The 9220-nt window shown below is 39.8% G+C and overlaps 1 protein-coding gene across 3 annotated transcripts in view; it reads left to right on the forward strand.

Moving 5' to 3' along the window:
• The window catches only part of SPRED1 (sprouty related EVH1 domain containing 1), a 122613-nt gene that overhangs the window by 64541 nt on the left and 48852 nt on the right, over nucleotides 1-9220 (forward strand). The window contains exon 2 of one of the 3 annotated variants that reach the window (XM_008269230.4): nucleotides 8418-8510. The exons of the other annotated variants lie outside the window; for them this stretch is intronic. The gene's annotated coding sequence lies outside the window, so the exon portion shown is untranslated. The remainder of the gene's footprint in view (nucleotides 1-8417; nucleotides 8511-9220) is intronic. 3 annotated transcript variants of the gene reach the window in all.

Below are 9220 nucleotides of genomic sequence, written 5' to 3' on the forward strand. Positions count from 1 at the left end.
TTTTTTTTTAATTATTTATTTATTTGAAAGACAGAGAGAGATGACTTATTCCATCTGGTGGTTCACTTCCCAAATATCCACAACAGCCAGGGCTGGGCCAGACTGAAATCAAGAGCCAGGAATTCTCAGGGTCTCTTATGTGCATGATTGGAACCTAAATATCATCTTCTGTCTTCCTGGCACGTTAGCAGGAAAATCAGAAGTAGAGCAGATGGGACTTGAACTGGCACTGTGACAGGGAATGTGGCCATCCCAAGACAAGACTTAATTGCTGGATGCACTATTATAGTTTTTGGTCTTGGTTTCTTGATTTTTTTATCCACTGGTAAATAATTTCACAGAATTTTTTAGTTTTTAAATTGATTTATTTGAAAAGCAGAGCAAGAGAGAGGGAGAGACAGGTAGGGACACATAGACAGAAAAATCTTACATCTGATGGTTACACTTCAAATGCCTGCAACAGCCATGCCAGGCTGGTGTGAGGTGAGCAGCCTGGAAATCTCTCTAGGTCTCTCTCCCACGTGAGTGGCAGGGACCTGAGTACATCACCTGCTGCTTCCCAAGATGTGCCTTAGCTGGAAGCTGGTTTAGAAACAGAGCAGGGACTTGAACCCAAGGACTCTTAATAGCTGGTGTGGTATCTTAACTGCTGAGACATATGGCTGTTTCCCGTTTTAGTTAGAAAGCTACTTGTCTCTGCCCCCATTTCTTCCCCATTAAAGAGAAAGCTATCCCAAATCATCTTGAAAGCCTTTTAGCTTTAGTTTTGTAAGTGCATGATTCACTCCTGTGTTATAGATGTTGTACCATGTGTACATATTTAATAAATTTGACCATAATTAGCTTTTCAGTATTGCAGGAAACCACAAAGTCAAACGTGAATATAATAAATTCAACATGTCATCTTTTAAAAAATTAAAATATTTAAAGGTAGTTCTGGCTTTGATCAAAAATTCTGAGGATCTAAGGTGTTGTTTAATAGTGAAACTTCTTTTTAGTAATTAGAGAAGGAGAGGAGAGAAGTCAGTTGTGGAGTTAGTATTGGAGAAAAATGCTTCCTAGAAAATATGTATAAGAACAAGGCAGAGATGTCCTTGATGTGAAATAGAGGGGAAGAATTATTGAAACAGAATTCTGAATGTATTAATGGAGATTAACAGTTTAGGTTAATTAAAGGACCAAATCTGTGTTAGTAGGAGTAAGGCTGGTCAGTGATAACTCAGACTGATGTATTAGGTGATTTGCAGAGTGTGACTTTAACATAATGCTAGTGAAAATCAACCTGCAATACAGATGAGCACAAAGGTATTCCCTATGACAGGGTGTAAAATATGATACATTAACAGGAAGATAGGTTCTTTTGCTAGAAGTATGGGCCAGGAATCATCTATTGTTTCACTTAACCATTTCTCCTTGAAAAAACTTACTATGTAGCAAAGATACAAAGCATTACCGTGTAGGCATAAAAGAAAAATTACTTTCAGTTGGAGAATTGCTCTATTTCTTAGAGGGTTTAGCTATAGTAAAGCATTCAAGATTATGGACATTTATATGATCAAAGTTAGATGCAGCAACTAATGAATATAATTGGAAAATGAGCAGTCTTGTAAAGACAAATGAGACAGTGACATTGAAATAAGCAGATTAATAATTAGCCCACTCTGCTGGGTAATACATGTATGAGCAAGACTAATTCTGAAGAGAATGGTAATAAAATTGAACTAGATGTATTCTTTCTTGTTATCACTGTACATTGGACCCATTATGTCTGTTTCCGTAGGTATTCTTATCAGTTAGTTCAGGCTTCTAGTTTCTTGATTCTTTTTTGAAAGAGATACTCTGACTACAGAATCTGAAGTCTATCAGGTTCTTTGCAAATAAATAGCAGGTTTCTTTTATTTGCTAATCCTATATAATATTTAATTATGTAAAAGATAGTTGCTGAAAAGCTGTTCCATAGCCATTTTGCTTAGGGGACATATCTTAGAATCCTCTAGCTTAGGTGAATTCTAGAAATGTGATTTTTGTCTTCATACCTCATGAATAAAATTGTAGACTTGTGCCTTTTTAAAACTATTTTTAAAGATTTTATTTATTTGAAGGCAGAGTTGGAGAGGGAGAGAGGGAGTAAGGTCTTCCGTCTTCTGATTCATTCCCTAGATGGCTGCAATGGCTAGAGCTGGGCCATGCCAAAGTCAGGAGTTCATCTGGGTGTCACGTGAGTGCAGTGACACAAGGATTTGGGCTATGTTTTGTTGCTTTCCGAGGCACATTAGCAGGGAGCTGAATCAGAAGAGAAGCAATCATGACGTGAACTGGCACACATATGAGATACCAATGCAATAGGCAGCAACCTAACCTTTTACACCACAATAGTGGCCCTATAGGTTTTTTGGTTTGTTTGTTTGTTTTTATTTATTTTTATTTATTTATTTTTTGAGTGAGCAAGTGAAAGCTACTCCCATTTCCTGATTGCCTTCTTAAATGCCTGAATTGACAGACTGGGCCAGGCTGATACCAGAAGCCAAGAACTCATTGTAGGTCTTCCACATGGCTGGCAGAGATTTACCTACTTAAGCCATCACCATTGCCTCCCAAAGTCTGCATTAGCAGGAAGCTGAAGTCAGAAACCAGAGGTGGGAATTGAACCCAGGAATTCCCAGTGTGAGACACAGACAACCTAACCAACTTAATCATTAGGCCAAACACCTGTCCCTGTCCTTTAAGAAATATGTAGAGTAAGAAGAGGTACAGATGGCCAGCCACTTGTGTGGCAAATAAAGAACACTGGATAATATTTTAAAGAATATTTTCAAGTCAGAATACTGGTAGCAGTAGTGAAGAAGAAGGCTTTTCTTGATGATGAAGGAAGCACTTTGGCAAAAGGCTTTTCCAGCCTTTATTTACACTTATTTTCACCAAAAATAGGTCTTGTTACATATCACAATGGTAACATTACATAGCAGCTCCACATCTACTGATCTCACAAATGGATTGAAAATATTTGAAAAACATTGTAGGTGTATGGAAACCATTTTTTTGTAATTATTCCTTAAACAATGCAAATGACAACTATTTACATAGCATTTGTTATGTAAGATATTGTAAGTAATCCAGAGATGATTTGAAATATATGGGAGGGTATACATAAGTCATTTGCAAACACTGTGCCATTTTATATAAGGGGCTTGAAAATCCTTGAGTTTTGTTTATACATGGTGGCTCTGGAATCAGTCTCCACCAGGATTTTTTTCTTTTTCTTTTTTTTTTTTAAAGATTTATTTATTTATTTGAAAGAGTTACACAGAGAGAGGGGGAGAGAGAGGTCTTCCATCTACTGGTTCATTCCCAGTTGGCTGCCATGGCTGGAGCTACGTTGATCCCGAGCCAGGAGCTGCTTCTAGGTCTCCTATGTGCGTGCAGGGGCCCAAGGACTTGGGCCATCTTCCACTGCTTTCCCAGGCCACAGCAGAGAGCTGGTTCAGAAGTGAAGCAGCCGGGACTCAAATTGGCACCCATATAGGATGCTGGCACTGCAGGCGGAGGCCCCACCAGGACTTTTTCAAGAAGGCATTAGTTTGTATAATTCACTCATTCACTTTATCAAAGTGATCAGAAATGATTATTTCCTATAATGCTTACCTATAAAATGTTTTGTTATATTTACAAAGGAGAGGAGAGTGTTGTTTCTTGGCTTATCTGTATGTTATTCCAAATTAGAGATTCTCAACCTTTTTGCCATGAATGGGTTAAAGTAGCTGGAGCCTCTAGACTAGTTGTTTGGTAAATGTTCTTTTTCTGTGTGTGCCTGAGGAAAAAAGGTTTGGAACATAATTTGCTTTCATGCTTTATTGATGATTAAGAATTTGAAAGAAACACAAGGCTTTGGTGTTACAGCCTAAGAAAATGAAAGTATTACCTTCTTAGACTTGGGGATGGAAATAGCCCTTGTCAAGGAAAGATTTTTAGAACACGGCTGTTGTATCTCTTTCCTTTGTGTTTATAGTTCTGTTTTCTTCCTTTAGTCTTTTAACATAAATATTTATTTCCTTGGAGCATTTTGTTTTAGATTTGTTTATTTATTTGAAAGAGTTAGGGAGAGACAGAGATCTTCCATCTGTTGGTTACTCCCCAGCTGGCTGCAATGGCTGGAGCGGGACCTAGCAGAAGCCAGGAGCATCATCCAGGTCTCCCACATGGGTGCAGGGGCTCAAGCACTTGGGCCATCCTCTGATGTTTTCCCAGGCACATTAGCAGGGAGCTGGATCAGAAGTGGAACAGCTGGGACTGGAGCCAGTGCCCATATAGGATGCCAGCATCGCAGCTGGGAGGCTTTAACCCAGCATGCCACAGCACTAGCTCCCTGAAGTACATATTTTTTAAGAAATTCCTTCTATGGCGGGCGCCGCGGCTCACTAGGCTAATCCTCCGCCTTACGGTGCCGGCACACCGGGTTCTAGTCCCGGTTGGGGCACCGGATTCTGTCCCGGTTGCCCCTCTTCCAGGCCAGCTCTCTGCTTGGCCAGGGAGTGCAGTGGAGGATGGCCCAAGTGCTTGGGCCCTGCACCCCATGGGAGACCAGGAAAAGCACCTGGCTCATGCCATTGGATCAGCGCGGTGCGCCGGCCGCAGCACGCTGGCCGCGGCGGCCATTGGAGGGTGAACCAACGGCAAAGGAAGACCTTTCTCTCTGTCTCTCTCTCTCACTGTCCACTCTGCCTGTCAAAAAAAAAAAAAAAGAAAAGAAAGAAATTCCTTCTAAAATTTAACTGTTGTTTTAAGTAATTTTTTTAAAATATTTATTTATTTGACAGGTAGATTTCCAGACAGTGAGAGGGAGAAACAGAGAAAAAAGAAAAAGGTCTTCCTTCTGTTGGTTCACCCCCCAAATGGCTGCCACGGCTGGAGCTATGCCGATCCGAAGCCAGGAGCCAGGTGCCTCTTCCTGGTCTTCCACACGGGTGCAGGGGCCCAAGCACTTGGGCCATCCTCCACTGCCTTCCCGGGCCACAGCAGAGAGCTGGACTGGAAGAGGAGCAACCGGGACTAGAACCCGGAACCCATATGGGATTCCGGCGCCCCAGGCGGAGGATTAGCCAAGTGAGCCACGGGGCCGGCCCTGTTTTAAGTAATTTTTACACAGAATTTACACATCCCCCATGATAGAAACTTTCTTTTTTACATTTACTTTTCATCAGATACACTAGTCTTCTCTGTAAATGCGATGTTTCTTACGAAGATTTTATTAAAATGTTTACCATATGTATAGATTATATTTGACTGTTTTAGCTGCTTTGTATGTAGTATGTAAACTTAAAACTGAACTATCATACACCTTTAAGTTCTGTACAAATACCTGAATTAACTGTCAGTAGTAACATTAAAATTTTAAATATTTATTTCCAAACACAATTTTTAATTGTCATGAGGATTTAAAGTAGCTCTTTTGCTAAGGCTTGGGAAAACAGTAGAAAATGGCCCAAGTGCTTGGACCCCTGTACCTGACTTGGAAGAAATTCCTGGCTCCTGGCTTCCCAGCTCAGGCCACTGCAGCCATTTGGGCAGTAAACCAGTAGATGGAAGATCCCTCTGTCTGTCTGTGACTCTGCCTCTAAAATAAATTATTAAATCTTTAAAACAACAACAAAAAAGCATATCATGTGCAAGCAGATAACAAAAGATGGAGTGGGCTAAATAGAAAGACACAGAATTACTTAGGGCACCTGAATTACTTAGGAAGTTCCATGGCACAAGACAAAGTAAGGTTATAATATAACTACTATTATAAACTCAAGACTTAAAAAGGGAAATTTTGAAATGAAGAAAGGAAAAACAAGAAACATTTCTAGCTTAGAAGTAGCCAGGGACTGGTGTGAGATAGCATGTTAAGCCGCCTCTTGGGACACCGGCATCAAGTATGAGAGTGCCTCATTGCAGTCCCAGCTACCCCATGCTTGTATCCAGCTTCCTGCTGATGGTCCTGGGAGGCATCAGATTATGGCCCAAGTATTTGGGTTCCTACCACCAGCATGGGAGACCCAGAAGGAATTCCTGACTGCTGTTGTGGTCTGGCCCAGGCCTGGCTGTTGCTGGCATTTGGGAAGCAAACCAGCAGATGGAAGATCTCTCAGTCTTTCCCTCTATTTGTGACTCTGCCTTTCAAATAAATAAATAAATAAATTATATATATATATATATATATATATATATATAAAAATAAAAATAAAAGTTACCAAAGAGATTAAGGAGTTATTTTCAGGATAAATATAATTAGGTTGTAGATGAAATGTTTATGTAATTAAAGTGTTTTTAAAATAGTAGTTAATAGTATTCAAAAATAGTGATTTTTAGAGGAAATTAAAAAGAATTATTAATGTTCCAAAGACACAGAGAAAAGAAATAAATTTTTTAAATGGTGTTTCTTGGGGCTGGTGTTGTTGTGTAGCTGGTAAAGCCACTCACTGCCTGCAGTGCTGGCATCCCATATGGGTGCCAGTTCGTGTCCTAGCTGTTCCACTTCAAATTTAGCTCCTTGTTTGTTTTGTTTTTGTTTTTGTTTTTTTTTACCTATTTGAAAGGCGGAGTTACAGAGAGAGCAAGAGACAAGGAGGTCTTCCAATCCGCTGGTTCATTCCTTAAATAGTCACAATGGCCAGGGCTGGGCCAGGCTGAAGCCAGGCTGAAGCCAGGTGCAAGGAGCTTCATCCAGATCTCCCACATGGGTGCAGAGGACCAAGCACTTGGGCCATCTTCCTCTGCTTTCCCAGGGGCCTCAGCAGGGAGCTGGATCAGATCGGAACACTTGAACTGGTGCCTATCCAGGGTGCTGGTGTCCCGGGAGTCGGATTTACCTGCTACGCCTCTCTCTCTGTAACTCTTCCAAATGAATGTTTTTAAAAAAATCATTAAGTGGGGGCTGGTGCTATGGCCTAGTAGGCTAAGCCAAATGCGTGCTGTTCTTTGATCCAGCTCTTTGCTATGGCCTGGGAAAGCAGTAGAGGATGGCCCAAATGCTTGGGACCTTGCTACCTGCATGAGAGACCTGGAAGAAACTCCTGGCTCCTAGCTGCTAGCTTCAGATTGGCTCAGCTCTAGCCGTTGCAGCCATTTGGAGAACCAGCAGGTGGAAGACCTTTCTCTCTTATCTCTCCCTCTGTCTATAGTACTACCTCTCAAATAAATAAAATCTTCAGAAAAAAAATCAATAACTGGGGCTTCTTTTCCATTTATTGGAGTCTAGAACAAAATTATAGTATTTTTTCTTTTAAAGATTTATGTATTTGAAAAGCAGAGTTATAGAGAGGGAGATGCAGAGGCAAAGAGAGATATTCCAATCCACTGGTTCACTGCCCAAATGGCCTTAATAGCCAAGGCTGGGCTAGGCTGAAGCCAGGAGCCAGTCTCCCATGTGGGTACAGGCATCCAAGTATTTGGACCATCTTCTGCAGCTTTCCCAGGTGCGTTAACAGGGAGCTGGATTGAAGTGTAGCAGTCGGGACTTGAACTGGTGCCCATATGGAATGCTGGTGCTGCAGACGGCAGCTTAACCTACTGTGTCACAGTGCTTGTCCCAGGATATTTATTTTCTAAGAAGAAAATAGTTATATGATTATAGCAGTAGCTTTGTTAAAGCTGGAACTCACCACCTTAAAAGACCATGGAGACATCTTTCTGCCTTGGGTTGAACATTAGGAAAGTATAGAGCAGAATTTTTCTGCTTAACTTCTCTGCTGTGCCTCCATAAGTCATTCCATTGTGAAGCCTCAATTCTTCTACAGAAGTATTCCTTCACTAAAAACATATTGTCTTAACTAGCTTTTACTTGGGGTTCACCCTCCCTAATAATTTTGTCTCTTGAAAAATATGAGTTCTATTCTCCAGAATATCATAGAGTTAGGAAAAGGGTGAGAGTAGAAGTAGAGATAATTCAGCAGCTTTTTTGCTGTTCCTTATTCCCCTTATAAATTGTTACTCTGTCACCCACATATATAAATCTATGTGTTCACACTGTGTTCTGTTGAGATCAACGTGCTATAGCTTTCATTTTCGTTTGTTGACTTAAGCAATTCCTTCCCATAACCAGGTTTTCTACATCTGAACTTCATCAGTGTTCTTGGCTACTTTTCTTTGCAGTCTTGACCTTCTGGTCTTCATTTCAGCCGGCTGCTTTCCTAGATCTGGTTGTTACCCAAAACAGTTCGTTTTACAGTATTTTACAATTTCCTGCCATTTCGTTTTTACTCTTCTACTGCTCTTCAATTTCATGCCTTCTGTATTACTTTCTGTCTCCAATTTTCTCCTACTTTCAATAGATTCTTTCTGGCTTTAATATCTTTTAATCATTACTGCTTTCTTTTTTAATTTATTGTAAATTTTCCCCATAAGTCTCTTCAACAACTTTCTCATTTATGTTTTAGCAGAAGACATGTGGCTGAATTTTTGTCTTGCTTTATAGTAAAGCAATATAATTGAATCTTGCAACATTTCCTTTTTAACACTCCCTTTTAAAGGTGAGTCTTAAATTTGTTCATATAACATATTATTTGTTAGACAGCTACTGTGTGCTATATACTGGAAATTTATAATTTTCCATTACATAGAAATTTCAGTTTTAAGGGAATATACATTTTAGTGAGGGTAACTATTACATTAATAAGGGGAAAAATCAGGGAAAGGAGTGTAGGGGGTTTTGTGGGGAGGTTGGTTCAACTTTAGAGTGGCCATAGAAGGCATTGCTGAGAAAGTTGATGCTGTTTGTGTGAACATGATTTATAAGAATAAAACCATATATTTTAATTTATATGTTTAGACTCTGAAATCTTAAGTATTCTTAAAATAGAATGAAATTATATATTTGGTTAAGTACTTATGCTAAACTATATAAGATTTTGAATTTGATTAGTGCTGTCAAAATGTACCTCAACAGTAGTGAGAAATCTATAATTATTTGTGATTCTTCAATTTATGCAGGAAGGTCCTTTTCATTCTTGATTCTATTCATCCTTTTCATCCCCCCCCCCATCTTGCATGAATTAACTGCAAATAAGCCTCCTAAGCTTTTCATTGCCCAATTTCACCTAACTCCTTCTCATATCTTTATGTATACCATAAAGAACTTTCTAAAAAGTTTTGGTCTGGTACTTCTTAAAAATTCCACAGTCAGAGTAGGTGTTGTGGTAGAGCAGATTAAATTGTTCCCAGTGATGCTGGCATCCCATAT

The sequence above is a fragment of the Oryctolagus cuniculus genome, chromosome 12 (assembly GCF_964237555.1).
Source record: "Oryctolagus cuniculus chromosome 12, mOryCun1.1, whole genome shotgun sequence".
NCBI classification, from domain to species: Eukaryota; Metazoa; Chordata; class Mammalia; order Lagomorpha; family Leporidae; genus Oryctolagus; species Oryctolagus cuniculus.